Source organism: Ovis canadensis, chromosome 22 (assembly GCF_042477335.2).
Source record: "Ovis canadensis isolate MfBH-ARS-UI-01 breed Bighorn chromosome 22, ARS-UI_OviCan_v2, whole genome shotgun sequence".
In the NCBI taxonomy this organism is placed as follows: domain Eukaryota; kingdom Metazoa; phylum Chordata; class Mammalia; order Artiodactyla; family Bovidae; genus Ovis; species Ovis canadensis.
The window spans coordinates 38,982,178-38,998,300 of NC_091266.1; the positions used below are offsets into that span (position 1 = coordinate 38,982,178).

Consider the following 16,123-nt stretch of genomic DNA (forward strand, 5'->3'; position numbering starts at 1 on the left):
TCCTTCTAGTCATCAACTCCTCCAATGTCATGACCAAGTCGTCAGTACCCAGAAGTGCCTAGTGTTTAAGTAAGCACTTGGTGGCTTATTCCACAATAGAGTGTTTTTGTTTTGCTTTTAAATTACTAGATCAGGTTGATGAAAAAGCTTTTTAAGCTGCAGTGTAATCAGTTCACAACATGTCATCAAGGGACTGTTGTAAAAGCAGAATTGGGAGCATGGAGGACTTGCCTGGTTCTCTAAGCAGAGGATAAGCACGCTCCACCAGCTGATGAGAGGCCTCAGGCTTTGTATCATCCGTCAGCTTGGAGACCCATAGTTTCTTAGGCCCGCTGAACTGGGTCTGAGTCCTGGACGTTATTCTACGCTTGTCCTGATTCGCTCACCTGAAGTGTTCAGTGCCTGTTTTGGTTTATAGGACACAGATTAGCTGTGGTTCCAGCTGCCCTCTTTTGCTTGGAAAAGGTCCTCGTGTCTTGCCAAGGAAACCTAAAGATGACAAAAATGGTGCATTTGGTTTAGATTTGGGTGTGGGTAGTCCCCGTTGGCTCAGTGGGTAAAAAATCTTCCTGCAGCGCCAGAGACACAGAAGACGCAGATTCGATCCCTGAGTCGGGACGATCCCCTGGAGGGGGAAATGACCACCCATTCCAGGGTTCTTGTCTGAAAAATCCCACGGACAGAGGAGCCTGGTGGGCTTTGGCCCATAGGGTCGCAAAGACACAACTGAGTGACTTAGCACGTGTGCATGCAGTGATGGTATTTTGTGAGACCTCAGAAGCCCAAACTGGACCCAATATGAAAGTTACAAGGAAGTCAGTTTTCGCCTAATTCCAGCAGAATTTCTAATAAGTAGAGCTGTTAGAAAGTGTTTTGAGTTGGCTCCAGATGTATAGTTAAATTGGGTGATTCAGCAGAAGATAGATAAGCAAATTGGAGAGTTTTGTTGGGCATTGACAGTGTGGGTGAGGCAGGCTAGATGATACACTAGTGGTGAGATGTTTGACTCAGGTGTAAATGTTCAGTGGTTGCAGACTAATTCAGAGAGTAGGCAAGTTGACAAAACTTCTGGCGATTTGTTAGTAAGATGAATTTGCCAAGGGAGGGTGTACTTGAAAGAGCAGAAGGCCAGATACCTAAGCCCATACTTAAAAGGTGAAAGCAGGAATTGGAACTGCTGAAGGAAAACATTGAGAGGAAGAAAACTCAAATAGTTTAGAGTCCAAAGGCTAAGGGGAGAGAGTTGGAAGAAGAAATTCGAGAATAACATAGAAACTGGTTTACCCTTAAGCAGTTGTCCCCAAGTTGTCGCATGCATAGCTAACCAACAGATTGCAGTAGGACTCGCATGTTTATTCAAACATAAATATATAAACACTTACGCTTATTATTGAAGGTATTTCTTAATGTACGTAATGCATTAATTTAGTAAAAAAATACATAGGAGACATGGTCAACATTTAACTAACAGAATACGCAGGAAAAAATGAGTTGAGTCCTCTGTCCAAAAAAATAAAATGCTCTAGGTCTCTTCCATGCTTATAGATACCCAATTTAAGTTAAAAATCTTTTTTTGTTTTTAAACAGAATAAAATTTACCATCTTAGCCATCTTTAAACACACAGTTCAGTGGTATTAAGAATATTCACATTGTTGTGTAACCATGACCTCTTTCTATCTCTATAATTCTTTTCATTTTATAAAACTGCAACTCTATACCTGTTAAACAGTAACTCTCATTTTCCCCCTACACACATCCCCTGGTAACCACCATTCTACCTTCTTTCCTCATGATTTTTTGACTACCTGAAGTACCTCATATAAGTGGAATCAGACACTATTTGCCTTTTTGGCAGAATGTCCTCAAGATTATTGCAGCGCATTGCAAAATTTCCTTCCTTTTTAGGATATTCCATTATGTATATATACCACATTTTCTTTATCTAGTTTTCAGTCCATGGACACTGGCTTGCTTCTATGTTTTGGTTATTGTGAATAACACTGCTATGAATATGGGAAGGCAGCCAGCTCCGCCACACCCTCCTCTTGGTTTTTCTTTTTAGTACAGACCTGGAAGTGGAATTGATGGATCATGTCGCAATCCTAGAGTTAATTTTTGGAGGGACCACCAGGCAGTTTTCTGTAGCGCCTGGACAATTTTACATTCCCACCAATTTTACATTCTCCACGCCCTTGTCTATATTTATTTTCTGGTTTCTCAACAGTAGCCATCCCAGTGGGTGTGAGGTGGCATCTCCTGGTAGTTTCGGTTTGCTTTTCCTGAATGACTAGTAGTGTTGAACATCTTTTTGTGTACTTCATGGACATTCATAGATCTTTAGAGAAATGTCTATTCAAGTCCTTTGCCCATTTTTAAATGGGTTGTTTTATTGTTTGAGTTTTAGGAGCTGTATATGCTGGATATTATTCCTTTATTAGATACATAATTTGTAAATATGTTCTCCCATACTGTGGGTGGCTGTTTTACTCTTATAGTATGTTTTGATGCACAACATTAAAAATTTCCCAGCAACCTATTTATTTTTTCCCTTTTGTTTACTATTCCATTGGTGTCATGTCTAAGAAATCATTGCCCAATCCACTGTTGGGAGGCTTTTGTCCTATATTTTCTTCTAAGAGTTTTATACCTTTAGGGCTCATATTTAGGTCCTTGATCCATTTTTTGAGTTAATTTTTGTATATGGTGTTAGATAAAGATCCATCTTCATTCTCATGCATGTGGATATGCATTTTTCTCAGAAATATTTGTGGAAAAGAATATCCTTTCCCCCTGAAGGTTTGGCACCCTTGTCAAAAATTATTTGTCCATATATGCAAGGATTTTATTTCTGGGCCCTGCAGTAGATTGCATTGTGTCTGTGTCTGTCTGTTTACTAATACCATACTTGTTTGATTATTGTAACTTTGTGGTAAAATTTTGAATTCAGGACGTATGTCTTCCAGTTTTGTTCTTTTTCAAGATTGTTTGGCTACTTGGGGTCATTTTGAGATTTCATATGAATTTTAGGATGGGTTTTTTTGGTTTTGTTTTTCCTATTGCTGCAAAAATCATGATTGAGATTTTGGTAGGGATTGCATTGAATCTATAGTAGCTTTGGGTAGTATGGACATCTTAATAGTGTTAAGATTTCCAATTAATGATCTTGGGATGTTTCTATTTATGGCCTTAATTTCTTTTTATCAATATTTGTAATTATCATTGTACGAATCTTTTTCTCGGTTGACTCCTAAGTATTCTTTTTGATGCTACTGTGAATAGAATTGTTTCTGTGAACAGAATTCTTTGTAATTTCCTTTTTAAATTGTTCATTGTTATATACAGAGAAATGAAACTGAGTTTTTCTGTGTTGGCTTTTGTATTTTGCCACTTTAATGAATTTGTTAGTTTTAATAGTCTTTTGGTATGTGTGGAATCTTTAGGATTTTCTACATATAAGATCATATCATCTGCAAAGAGGTATCATCTTCTTTTCCAATTTGGATGCCTGTCTCTTTCTAGCCTAATTGGTCTGAGTGAACTTTAAATACTGTGTTGAGCAGAAATACTGAAAGAGGGTATCCTTGCCTTGATCCTTCTATTAGAGGAAATGCTTTCAGCCATGAACCATTGAAGATGGTGATCTCTGTGGGTTTTCACATACAGCTTTATTCTGTTGAAGTTTCCTTCTGTTTCTAGTTTGAATGTTCTTATCATGAAAGGGTGTTGAATTTCTGTCAGATTCTTTTCCAGCCCAATTGAGATGATCATGTGGATATTCTTCCTTCCTTCTGTTGATATAGTGTATTACGTTTTTGGTCTGTTGAACTATCCTTACATGTCAGGAATAAATCCTACTTGTTTATAGTATATAATCCTTTTAATATGCTGCTGACTTCTGTTTGTTGCATTTTGTTGAAGGTTTTGGCATTAGTGTTCAGAAGAAATATTGGTCTGCAGTTTTCTTACCGTGTCCTTATCCAGCTTTGGTATCAAAGTAATGTTGGCCTCTCAGAGTGAGTCTGAAAATATCCCCTCCTCTTCAGTCTTTTGGAAATGTTTGAGAACTTTTGGAGTTAGTTCTTTAAACGTTTAGTAGAATTCATCAGTCAAGCCATCAGATCCAAGGTTTTTCTTTGGAGATTTTTGATTATTGATTCAGTCTCCTTATTGGCTATAGGAATAACCAAATTTTTTAGTTCTTCATAATTTAATCTTTGTAGCTTTTGTGGTTCCAGGAATTTGTCCATTTCATCTAGATATGATTTGTTGGCATCCAGTTGTTTACGTCTGTCCCTTTATATCTGTAGAACCAGTGCTAATGTCCCTATTTTCATTTCTGATTTTAATAATGTGAATCTTTACAGCTTTGTCCCCACCCCTTTTGGTTGGTGATGTCACAAAACTAACATCTTTATACATAATACACTCTAAAATGAACTTATAATTCCTTAAAGGTGCACTGATCTAAAATTATATAGAAAATAAGATTTGGAGTGAGAAACCCAAGTTACAGTAATACTAGCTTTTGTACTATTTTATTTTTAATGTTTTAGTCTCTTAAATCATGTAGAAAAATGTAGTTACAAACCACTGTTACAATAATACTGCTGCTGCTACTGCTGCCAAGTCGCTTCAGTCGTTTCCGACTCTGTGCGACCCCATAGATGGCAGCCCACCAGGCTGGGGTTCTCCAGGCAAGAACACTGGAGTGGGTTGCCATTTCCTTCTCCATACAATAATAGGTTTCTGCAGTTGCGGATACACTCAGCTTTACTGAGATTTGTGTTTCTCTATAGGCTTTGAAATACTGTCTAGTGTCCTTTCATTTCACCCTGTAGGACTACTTGAGCATTTCTTTCAGGGTAGGTCTGGTGGTCACATACTTTCTCAACTATTGTTTGGGGAAGTCTTGCCTTCTCCCTCACTCTTAAAGGACAGTTTTGCCAGAAACAGGGTTCTCATTTGATAGTTTGTTTTCTTCACTTCGCAATATCAGCCCATTGTGCACCATTATTTCTGGACTTTCTGACAAGTCTGGTAATCTTACTGAGGATCCCTTTATGTGATGAGCCACTTCTGTCTTGTGCCTTCAAGACTCTCTTGTCTTTTGAAAGTTTGATTAGAATGTGTCTTGGTGTGGGTTTCTTTGTGTTCTTATTTGGAGTTTATAGAGCTCCTTGGATGTCTGTAGTCTGTATTTCATTAAATCTGGGACGTTTTCAGCCATTATTTCTTAAGTATTCTCTCTTTCCTTTTCTCTCTTTTCCCTCTGTGACTTCCTCTGTGCTTATGTTGCTCTTCTTAATGGTGTCCCACAGTTCCCTTACGCTCTGTTGGCTTTCCATCCATCTTTTTTCTTTTCTTTAGACTCAGTAATTTCCATTGTCTTATCTTCAAGTTCACCGAGTCTTCTGTCTACTGAAATCTGCTTTTGAATCCTTCAAGGAATTTTTCATTGCAGCTATATACTTTTGAGCTCCATCCAGAACTTCTTTTTGGTTGTCATTTTATTGATATTTCCTTTCATTCACACTTTGTTTTCTCGGCTTTTTCCATATCTTCCTTTAGTCTGTTGGGCATCTTTAAGACATTTCCTTTGAAGTCTTTGCCTAGTGTATTAGCCATTCTGTCTTTTTTAGGGACAGCATCTATTGATTTTTTTTTTCTCTGAATGAGCCATACTTTGCTGTTCCTTTGCATGCCTTATGATTTATTTTAGTGGACTCTTGAATATAATAATGTGGTAACTCTGGAAATCAGATTTCCCCCTTCCCTAGGGCTTGCTTGTTTTTCTTATTGTTTGCTTTTTATTTTGATTGATTTGTATAGTCCCTTTGCTGAGGATCAGCCTGAGATGGAAACCAAAGGTCTTCCCAGGTCTTTTCTGAGCTTTTCTCAGGGCACATATAGTCACGTTCTAATTTTTTTCATATATGCAGTTGTTTTTAAATGTCCTAGTCTTTAAGGTCAGGCTCCAAAGGGGGAAAAAAGTGAAAAATGAAGGAGGAGAAGGGACCTGGCCTTTTAAATCCCCTGGAAGTCATCTCAGCTAGAAGGGAAGGGGACTGCAACAGGGTGGGGAGGCACAGTGGCTGCTCGCCTCTGATCAGAAGCAGTTATTGGCAGTCACAGCAGGGACCCCCGGTGTTTGGAGCACAGAGTCCTTTATGCCCACCCTAGCTCCCACAGGCTGTGAGCAGTGGTTCCAGGAACACATGCGCAGTTGTCTGCCAAGGGTCTGGGGATGATGAACAAGTGGCTCCTACTGTGCTAAGAGCCAAAATTGACTGTAGTTCATCACAATTTATCATCTTACCTTCCCCTGGAAGGTGTAAGCATTCAAGGTTCCAAAATAGTTAAATAGATTCCACCAGTGCAGTTGTTGGGTAGGTGGGAAGACAGATTCTGGTGCGTTATACTTTGGCAACTTCTCCACAATCCTCTCCCCCATTTAGTTTTATAAATATTCACTCATCATTAGAGCAACTATACCCCAATTTTAAAAAAAATCATGGTAAGTGAAAGAAGGCAGTCATAAAAGACCATATAGTGTATGATCCCATTTATACAGAATGTCTAGAATACGTAAATCCATGGAGACAGAAAGAATGTCCATCAGTGGTTGCCTAGGACTGAGCTGGGGGTTGGTGGAGTTAGGGAGTGGGGGTTAGTTGGTTGGGGGTTAGGGAGTGACTGCTAGCGATTATGGGGTTTCTTTTGGGGGGGTGATGAAAAGATTTTAGATTCTGTGATAGTTACTTGAAGCCCTTAAACTGTACACTTTATGTGGATGAACTTTAAGGTATGTGATTTCTAACCCAATAAAGCTGTTTTAAAAAACAAACAAAAAAATATAGTCACTCATCAGATCTTGGCTGGGTATTTCCTTTTTGCCTAACTGTAGTGGTTTATATAATGAAGGTCTAGAAACAGTAAAAGATACCACCCTGACCCTGGCTGAGAACTGTGGCTCATGGAGGCAGGATCTCCCTTAACTATTGCTGCCTAACAACCACTCCCAAATATAGTGGCTTACAACCACCACCACTTTACTGATTGTGATGCTGTAGTTCAGAAATTCATCATAGGTGGTGGTCTCTGCTCTGGTGAAGTTTGCTGGACTCACTCAAGGGGCTGCATTCACCTGGTGGCTGGAAGGTAGGAGGTGGCCTCACTCACGTGTCTGTGGCCTTTGTTCTGGTTGTCACCCAGGGTGCTACAGTTCTCCTCCTTGGGGCCCTTCTCTCTGCATGGCCTTCTCTCTGGCAGGATAGGCTGAGCTTCACATGGTGCCTGGTTTCCTGGATGGTGGAAACTGGCGGATTTCTTAGGTCCAGAATTGACACAGCGGTCACTTCTGAGAATTCCGTTGACTGAGTTACAGGGCAGCTGAGGTTCAGGTAGAGAGGAAACAGACTCTGCCTCTTAATGGGAGGAGTAGTCCTGGGTCTGCAGGTTTAGGAGGAGTTGGGGGTACCTGTCTTTGCAGAATATCTACCACAGGAGTCTGGGCAGTCACTTGACTCAATATAGAATCAAAACAACTGAATTATACTGAAGTTCTAATTGAATATGAGCTGTCCAGGGCATCACTTCTCCACTATTAGAATGCATGCTCCATGTAGGCAGGGTTTTTTATGTTTGGTTCATTGCTTTATTTCAGCTGGACAGCAGTACCTGGCTTTGATAGAGGCTCAGTGAGTATCTGTTTTGTGGGGATGGTAACAGAAGGATTGGTTTGGGGCCAGTCCAATGGCGAAGCTGCAGTGAGTCTGGGGAAAGAGTAGTGGCTGTGAATCAGTGTCTCAGAGGTGGGGAGACGACGTTTATTCACTATTCTACAACATGAATTGAGGCCGCCAACGCCAGATGTGAGGGGGAAGGAAGAGGCATCCCTTGAGGAAGGGGATCCCAATATCTCAATGTGTGACACGTGCTAAGTCATAGACAAGAAGAGCGGGGTCCTCCAGGGGTGATGGTGGAGGCTTCAGCATGGATGCTTGGATGGGACTGAGCAAGGTGAGGCTGATGGAAGTGTGAATGAAACAGAGCTGAAGACAACACTAAAAAATGATGGGTATGGGGTATGAGAGTGACTGAGAAAGTCCAGAGGCTTGAAAATATTCACCTACAAGATGTATTTTTCAGATAGATGGTAAGAATCTCCCCCTCTAAGTCCTTAAACATGGGTGTTATGTGATGGAAACTAGACTTGAGTTTCTGAATTTTGGTGCAAAAATTTTTTGTCAAAGAAGGCAGGCCATTCATTATTAGGATTGGTGAATTAATTGATGGTGGTTATTCACCTTATGTAGTTTTATAATGCTTTAGATGTTTGCAAAGAGCATTGCCAAATACATGTGCCTGGGTGAAAAGGAAAAATAAAAGATTGCTAGTATGTGGTAGTGTCTTGCTCCCCTTCTTCCTGAGCAAGTGATCTCGGCTGCTGTTTGTGGTGAGTGAACCAGGAAAGAAGAGAGACGAGCATTCCGAACACTGAGTTCCATTAGGTAAACAGAAGTATTTTAAAGTCCTCTCCCTGAATCACTTCTGTCCATGTAGACAAGCAAACCCCCGTTGCTGAAGCCCAAGCAGCATGTTCGGATGAACCGCAGAACTGTTGGTTATCTTTTTGGTCATCTTGAAAAACTCCTGAAGAAAAGTACTCTTCCTTCAGTGAGTAAGTTCTGTCTTATCTAAAAACGTAGCTGTGGTCTTTTTTCCTTGCCTTTTTCCCTGAGGCTGCTTCAGCAAATAATTTTTTAAAATTGAGGCTGGCCTGTTGTGCCAGGGGAGAAAAAACACTTGTTTTGTGTGAGTTCCTAGTTGAAGTGAGTGATATCTAACTACACTAAGAAGATGAAATACTTAACTGTACTTTGGGTTTTTTTAAATATCCTCTTCACTCATTTGTTAAACTCTAGGGCTCCTGGTTCTTTGAAGGTAGTTAGTATGAGAGGAAGCGTGTCTTTAAAAAAAAATTTTTTTTTTTGATTTGTGATCATGCTGCATAGCGTGCTGAATCCTAGTTCCCCAAACCAGGGATCGAACCTCTGTCCCCTGCAGTGAAAGCACAGAGTCTTAACCACTGGATCACTAGGGAAGTCCCCCGTGTCATTGCAGTCCCTTACATTTCCAGTCCCTTGGGCTTTCAGGTGGACAGGGCATAAGGTCGGTGATAGCAGTGAGGAGAGGACAAGCCCAATTCCTAATCTAGAACACTCCTCACCAACCCTGCATACTGGGTTTCTTTTGTGTAATCTTTTTTTTTTTTTAGCCTGTTAGTTCGTGTCTTTTGTTAACCAGTGTAAAATTACTTGTTTTTTGGTTTCTTGAAACAGTAGATCAGACCACATAGGCCACAATAGCATCTGTCAAAGTGACTGGCCATAAAAACCAGCACCCACATTCATCTGAAGGGCACTCCCTTAGAAGGTGGCTGATTTTACCATTCTCATCTACCTTATGGTATCTGGGGACAGCCAGCTTAACCTTCTTTCCCTCATTCTTTTCGGAGTGGTGTAAGATTCTCTCTTAGCACCACCGTGAAGTCTCCACACAAGATGAAGAGTGGCCTCCTTTGAATGTTGAAGTCAGTCCGTCTTCCAGTTGCTTGCCAGCAAAGAGAAGCCTTTGATCAGAAGGAAATTCCTTATCCTGGATCCTGGTCTTTACCTTTTCTGTTGTATCCGGGGGTTCAACCTCCAGAGTGATGGTCATCACGGTAACCTGCATCTTGGCTGCTGTTCTTGGTGGATGGTGGATTTAGTGTAGTCTCGATCCTCTTTCTGACCTGTCCACTTTTTGAATTGAGGTGTGAGAGGAGTGTCTTCATCCCTTCCTTAATGTGCAGTGCCTTGATTGGTTGTTTGAGGGGGTGGACTTTTAAAGATCTTTGCAGAAATGTGCTATATTGTTTCTTTTACCCCATCCTCCAACCAAAGGGAGAGTTTGCCTTGCTGTTGGAAAGTGAGACGAGATCTCTAAGACTGAGACCTGTCAGGAATAAAGAAAACTCTCTTCTACCCTTCTAGGTTCTGGCTAGCCTAAGAATTAAACTGACATGAGTCAGATCAACAGGAGGAACTAAAACTTTTTAAATTTATTTTTAAAATCGAAGGATAATTGTTTTACAGAATTGTGTTGGTTTCTGCCAAACATCAACATGAATCAGCCATAAAAAGGAATGCCTTTGAGTCAGTTCTAATGAGGTAGAACTAGAACCTAGAACCTATTATACAAAGTGAAGTAAGTCAGAAAAAGAAAGATAAATACATATTCTAACGCATATATACGGAATCTAGAAAAATGGTTCTGAAGAATTTATTTACAGGACAGCAGTGGAGAAACAGGCATAGAGAACAGACTTATGAACTTGGGGAGAGGGGAGGACAGGGTGAGATGTATGGAAAGAGTAAGATGGAAACTTACATTACCATATGTAAAATAGATAGCCAATGGGAATTTGCTATATGGCTCAGGAAACTCAAACAGGGGCTCTGTATCAACCTAGAGGGGTGGGATGGGGAGGGAGTTTCAAAAGGGAGGGGCTATATGTATACCTATGGCCGATTCATGTTGAGGTTTGACAGAAAACAGCAAAATCCTGTAAAGCAATTATCCTTCAATTAAAAAAAGAAGTCCTAGGGATGTGACAGTTAATACTGTGTTACATATGAAAGTTGTTAGGATTTACTATCAGGAATTTTCATCACAAGGAAAAACTTTTTGTATCTGTATGAGATAATAGATGTTTACTAATTATCACGAGATTAGTAAACATTCATCGTCTCATGGATATCTTGTGATAATCATTGCATGATGTCAGATCATAATACTATACATCTTAAACTTATGCAGTGCTGATGTGTGTTGAGTATATATCAATAAAATTGTAAGAAAAGTATTTGTTACATATGAAAATTGCGTGTACGTGAGAGGGTCAGGGCCCCCATATATGTGAGCGGTTGAGAGACAGAAAGATAAAATGAAGCACACATGCCATCCTGAACTAAGAAATGGGGTAAGGTGCTGGGCTGGGGCCTCAAAAACTGTGGTCCTAGGAAATTTGTCATTTTCAGTGAGTGCTCTCTCTATTCTTCTCTCTCATGAAGTCCTTTCTAGCTAAAATGGGATAGAGATATAGGAGGAAATAAGACATTGATTAAATTGGATATTTTTATTAATTATTTTGGATTGCCTTCTTTTTAAATTGCGGTATATGATCTCAGGATTTGAACTGTGACGTCTAATTTTCTCCCATTACGGTGATCTCCTACTTTACATCATTGGTTTGCTTAGCTCTTAGAATTTTGATTACTTTGTTTCTTAGATTCCATCGTATTAAAGCCATACTAACTTTAAAAATATTTGAGGGAATAGAGGGAAAGGCCAGTCTAACCTAACTAGCTTAAAATTATAAACACAGTATTTTTCTTTTTTTAACTGCTTTTAAAATTTTTATATATCCAGGATGTTTTATTCTTTTAAGGTTCTCATTAGTGATCTATTTTATACATAGTGTCAGTAGTGTGTATATGTCAATCTCAGTCTCCCAATTTGCCTTGCCCCACCCTCCCCTTACCCCTCAGTATCCATATGTTTGTTCTTTGTCTCTATCTCTATTTCTGCTTTGAATATTGTCTATACCATTTTTTTTCAGATTCCACATATATGCATGGGATAATATATGATATTTGTTTTTCTTTCTGACTTCACTCTGCGTTAGTCTGTATTTTCAGCTGTGTCTCTACAAATGACCCAATTTGGTTTCTTTTTCTGACTAGTAGTCTACTGTGTGTTTGCACCACGTCTTTATCCATTCCTCTGTTGATGGACGTTTAGATTGTTTCCTTGTCCTGGCTACTGTAAATAGTGCTGCACTGAATGTTGGAGTGCGTGTGTCTTTTTGAATTAGGCTTTTCTCAGGGAATATGCCCAGTAGCGGGCTTTCTGGGTCACATGGTAGTTCCATTTTTAGTTTTATAAGGAACCTCCATAGTGTTCTCCATAGTGGCTTTATCAGTTTACATTCCCACCAGCAGTGTAGGAAGATTCCCTTTCCTCCACACCCTCTCCATCATTTACCGTGTGTGGACTTTGTGATGATGGCCATTCTGACCAGTGTGAGCTGATTTTCATTGTAGTTTTGATTTACATTTCTCTAATAATTAATGATGTTGATGTTGAGTGTCTTTCCATGTGTTTGGACATCTGTATGTCTTCTTTGGAGAAATGTCTGTTTAGGTCTTCCACCCATTTTTTGATTAGGCTGTTTTTTTGATATGGAGATACATGAGCTATTTGTTTATTTGGAGATTAATCCTTTGTCAGTTGCTTTGCTAAACAGTATTTTTCAAGGAATGTATATTATCATTTGTGTGTATATGTATATATCAGTTGAGTTGCTCAGTTGTGTCTGACTCTTTGCGACCCCATGGACTGTAGCACACCAGGCTTCCCTGTTGATCACCAACTCCTGGAGCCTACTCGCACTCATGTCCATCGCATTGGTGATGCCATCCAACCATCTCATCCTCTGTTGTCCCCTTCTCCCACCTTCAATCTTTCCCAGCATCAGGGTCTTTTCAAAAGAGTCAGCTCTTTGCATCAGGTGGCCTAAGTGTTGGAGTTTCAGCTTCAGCATGAGTCCTTCCAGTGAATATTCAGGACTGATCTCCTTTAGGATGGACTGGTTGGATCTCCTCTGTCCAAGGGACTCTCAAGAGTCTTCTCTAACACCACAGTTCAAAAAAATCAATTCTTTGATACTCAGATTTCTTTATAGTTCAACTCTCAAATCCATACATGACCACAGGAAAAACCGTAGCTTTGACTAGATGGACCTTTGTTGGCAAAGTAATGTCTCTGCTTTTTAATATTCTGTCTAGGTTTGTCATAGCTTTTCTTCCAAGGAGTAAGCATCTTTTAATTTCATATAAATAATTATATATATATTTATACATGTATGTATAAAATGTAAACCACATGTTACCTTGCATGATCTTTAAGGAATCTGCAGTTACCTGAGTCTTGATTTTGCATGTATATAGATATGTTTAAGTGCTTGAGGCTACTTTGAAAGAGTTCTTAGTAGTTTAACCAGTAGTAACCCTTTAAGTCTTGGATGTGCTCTTAGTAAACTTTTTTTAAATTCTCATAGCCAGGTGAGAGTCCATTTAGCTCAGTTATGAGTTATTACATTATTAAGTAGAGTGGCACTGCTAGGACTTCAAGAGCATCTCCAGTGCTCTCCACATACATGTGCATTTACTTGACTGTTACATCTGCTACACACACTGACTTGTACGTGCACATGTATTACAGTCCCTGAGCACACCATGTATTTGTGGGCAATTTGAGGACATGATCTTTGGGTATAAACTAGACCAAGCTTTCTGAGGGCAGGAAGCATGGCCCTTGGCATTCTTCTTCTACTGCAGACATATCTGCCAAAGACTTTGCTTGGTGCCCATCTTAGTTGGGGGCAGCCTTTATGAGAAGCAGCTCCAGTTCCTTTCTGCCTTTCCGTCTGGGTGCTAATGAATGGGAGGGGAAGCTGTGTTGGGGGAAGGCTGGGAGGCTGAGCTGTGCAGTCTGCCTTCTTGTGAGTGGGTGTGTGACTCCTCGCCTGTTCCTGATTCTCTTGCTGCCACACCATAAGCTCAGTAGTTAAGAGCACAGGCTTTGGTGTCAGCCCTAGATTTGAACCTTGGCACTCTCATTTTCCAGCTGTGGGATCTGTCTTGAACAAATCTAGTTAATCTCTCCAAGCTTCATTTTCCTGATCTAGAAAACGGGAATCATAATTGAACCCTCACCAGGTACATTTACACAAGGATGGATTTTCAGTAGTGGAAGATGGGGAATCTGTGTGTGCCCTGTCCTTGTGTGCAGCCAACTGGTGGATACAAAGTATTCAAACAATTTCTGGAAAGTTCTGAAAACCAAAACTTGAAGTTGCTGTATATGCCAGCAACTATTTACATAGTATTTATATTATATTTACACCTGTTTACATAGCATTTACATGTTGTGTGTTTGTGTGAAAGTTGCTCAGTTGTGTCCAGCTCTTTGTGACCCCATGGACTATAGCCTGTCCATGGAATTCTCCAGGCAAGGACACTGGAGAAGGATCTTCCCAATCCAGGAATTGAACTCAGGTCTCTGGTATTGCTGGCAGATTCTTGACCATCTGAGCCACCAATGTTCTATAAGTAGTTGTAAATATAATGCAAATACTGTGTAAATAGTTGCCTATGAGGGAAATTGAAGTTTTGTTATTTTATTTTGCCATTTTTTCCCCTGAAATCTTTGATCCACAGTTAGTTTAATTCAGATGTGGAACCCATAGATGGAGAGGGCAGGCTGTATTATATTGAGGAATTTTGAGTATATAGGTTTGTTAGGAAGGGATATTGGTCTGGAGTTTTCCTTCAGTGTCTGTCTTTGGAATCACATTAGTGCTGGTCTCATAGAATGGGAAATGTACCTTCTTCTTATATTTTCTGTAGTGAAAAGTGAAAGTGAAAGTCATTCAGTTGTGTCCAACTCTTTGTGACCCCATGGACTATACAGGAATTCTCCAGGCCAGAATGCTGCAGTGGGTAGCCTTTCCCTTCTCCAAAGGATCTTCCCAACCCAGGGATCGAATCCAGGTCTCCCACATTGCAGGCAGATTCTTTACCAGCTGAGCCATAAGGGAAGCCCATTTTCTGTAGAGACTATATATATTTAGCATTACTTCTTTTTTAGATATTCGGTAAAAGGAAATGGCAACCCACTCCAGTATTCTTGCCTAGAGACTCCCATGGACAGAGGAGCCTGGCAGGCTATAGTCCGTGGGGTCGCAAGAGTCGGACATGACTTCACGACTAAAGAGAGAGAAAGAGAATTTACCAGTGAAATCACAGGGGCCTGGAGACTTTTTCCCCCAGAAGATTTTTTTTTAAACTCTACAACATTTTATGAGTTACAGATGTATAGCATAGTGAGTCACAGTTTGCAGAGGTTATACTGCATTTGTAGTTACTGTAAAATACTGGCTCTAATCCCTGTGTACAGTATAGCCTTGTAACTCACCTAATAGTTCATCCTCTTAATTCACTCCCCCATCATTGCCCCTTCTCTCCTACCCCTCCCCACTGTTAACCACTGGTTTGTTCTCTGTATCTGTGAGATGTAGACAAAAGGTTTTTTTTTTATCTATAGTTGAATTTTGTTAAATGTTTCAGTTACCTATTTCATCTTGGATAAGTCTTGATAGCTTGGGGTTTTTAAGGAATTGGCCCATTTTACCTAAATTGTTGAATTTGTGTTGTAGCATTGTTGGCAGTATTCTCTTCTTTTAATGCCTGTATTGAAATTCCCTCCTTTCGTTCCTGATAAAAATTCGTGTTGTCTGTTTTTTTCTTTGTTATTCTTGCTAGAGATTTATCAATTTTGTAGACTTTAAAAAAACACAAAAGAGAAAACAGAAGTTTGGTTTTACCTGTATAAGTGGTTAGAATAGTAATGCCTTTACCTTTTGTTTTCATCTTCCCTCTTATAATGCCAACTTGTGGTATCTTTTTATGTTTTGTTTTTAAAAGTAAAGAACTTCATCAAAGCTGAGATTTTTATTTATTTCTATAATGTAACTGCAATTAAGATGACTTTGCTTTGTATATAGGTTGGATCTATAAATCACTTACATTATTATGACTATATAAATACTGTTCACTTCTCATCCTAATACTGTATCCTGATTACATTTCCTTTCTTATGTGATCTTTTTTCTAAAATGTCATTCTTTCTTGACATACTCCCTGATTATGATGGAACATATCCTTAAGAACCACCTTATTGAAAAATGTGAAGGAAGTCACTCTTTGAATCCTTTTATTCCCTCTGTACATATAATGGCTGGTTGGGTTGGGTGTTTTCCTTGAGAATTCTGATGGGTTGCTCTACTATCTGTTAGCATCCAGTCTCAATGATGAGGAGGTCAGTTCTATCCCAGTTCTTGTTCCAGTGTAGAGGTCTGATTTTATACGTGATCTTTGAGAGATTGCAGTGATATATCTTGACATAAACCTTTTAAAATTTGTTGTATTGGCCATTGGTAGGCCATTTTAGTTTGAA

At 39.6% G+C, this 16,123-nt stretch overlaps 1 protein-coding gene and 1 pseudogene across 2 annotated transcripts in view; one reads left to right on the forward strand and one right to left on the reverse strand.

Moving 5' to 3' along the window:
- Positions 1 to 16,123, forward strand: part of CNNM2 (cyclin and CBS domain divalent metal cation transport mediator 2) — a 172,721-nt gene that overhangs the window by 54,781 nt on the left and 101,817 nt on the right. The window lies entirely within an intron of this gene.
- On the reverse strand, positions 9,315 to 9,721 carry LOC138427898 (ubiquitin-ribosomal protein eS31 fusion protein-like; annotated as a pseudogene).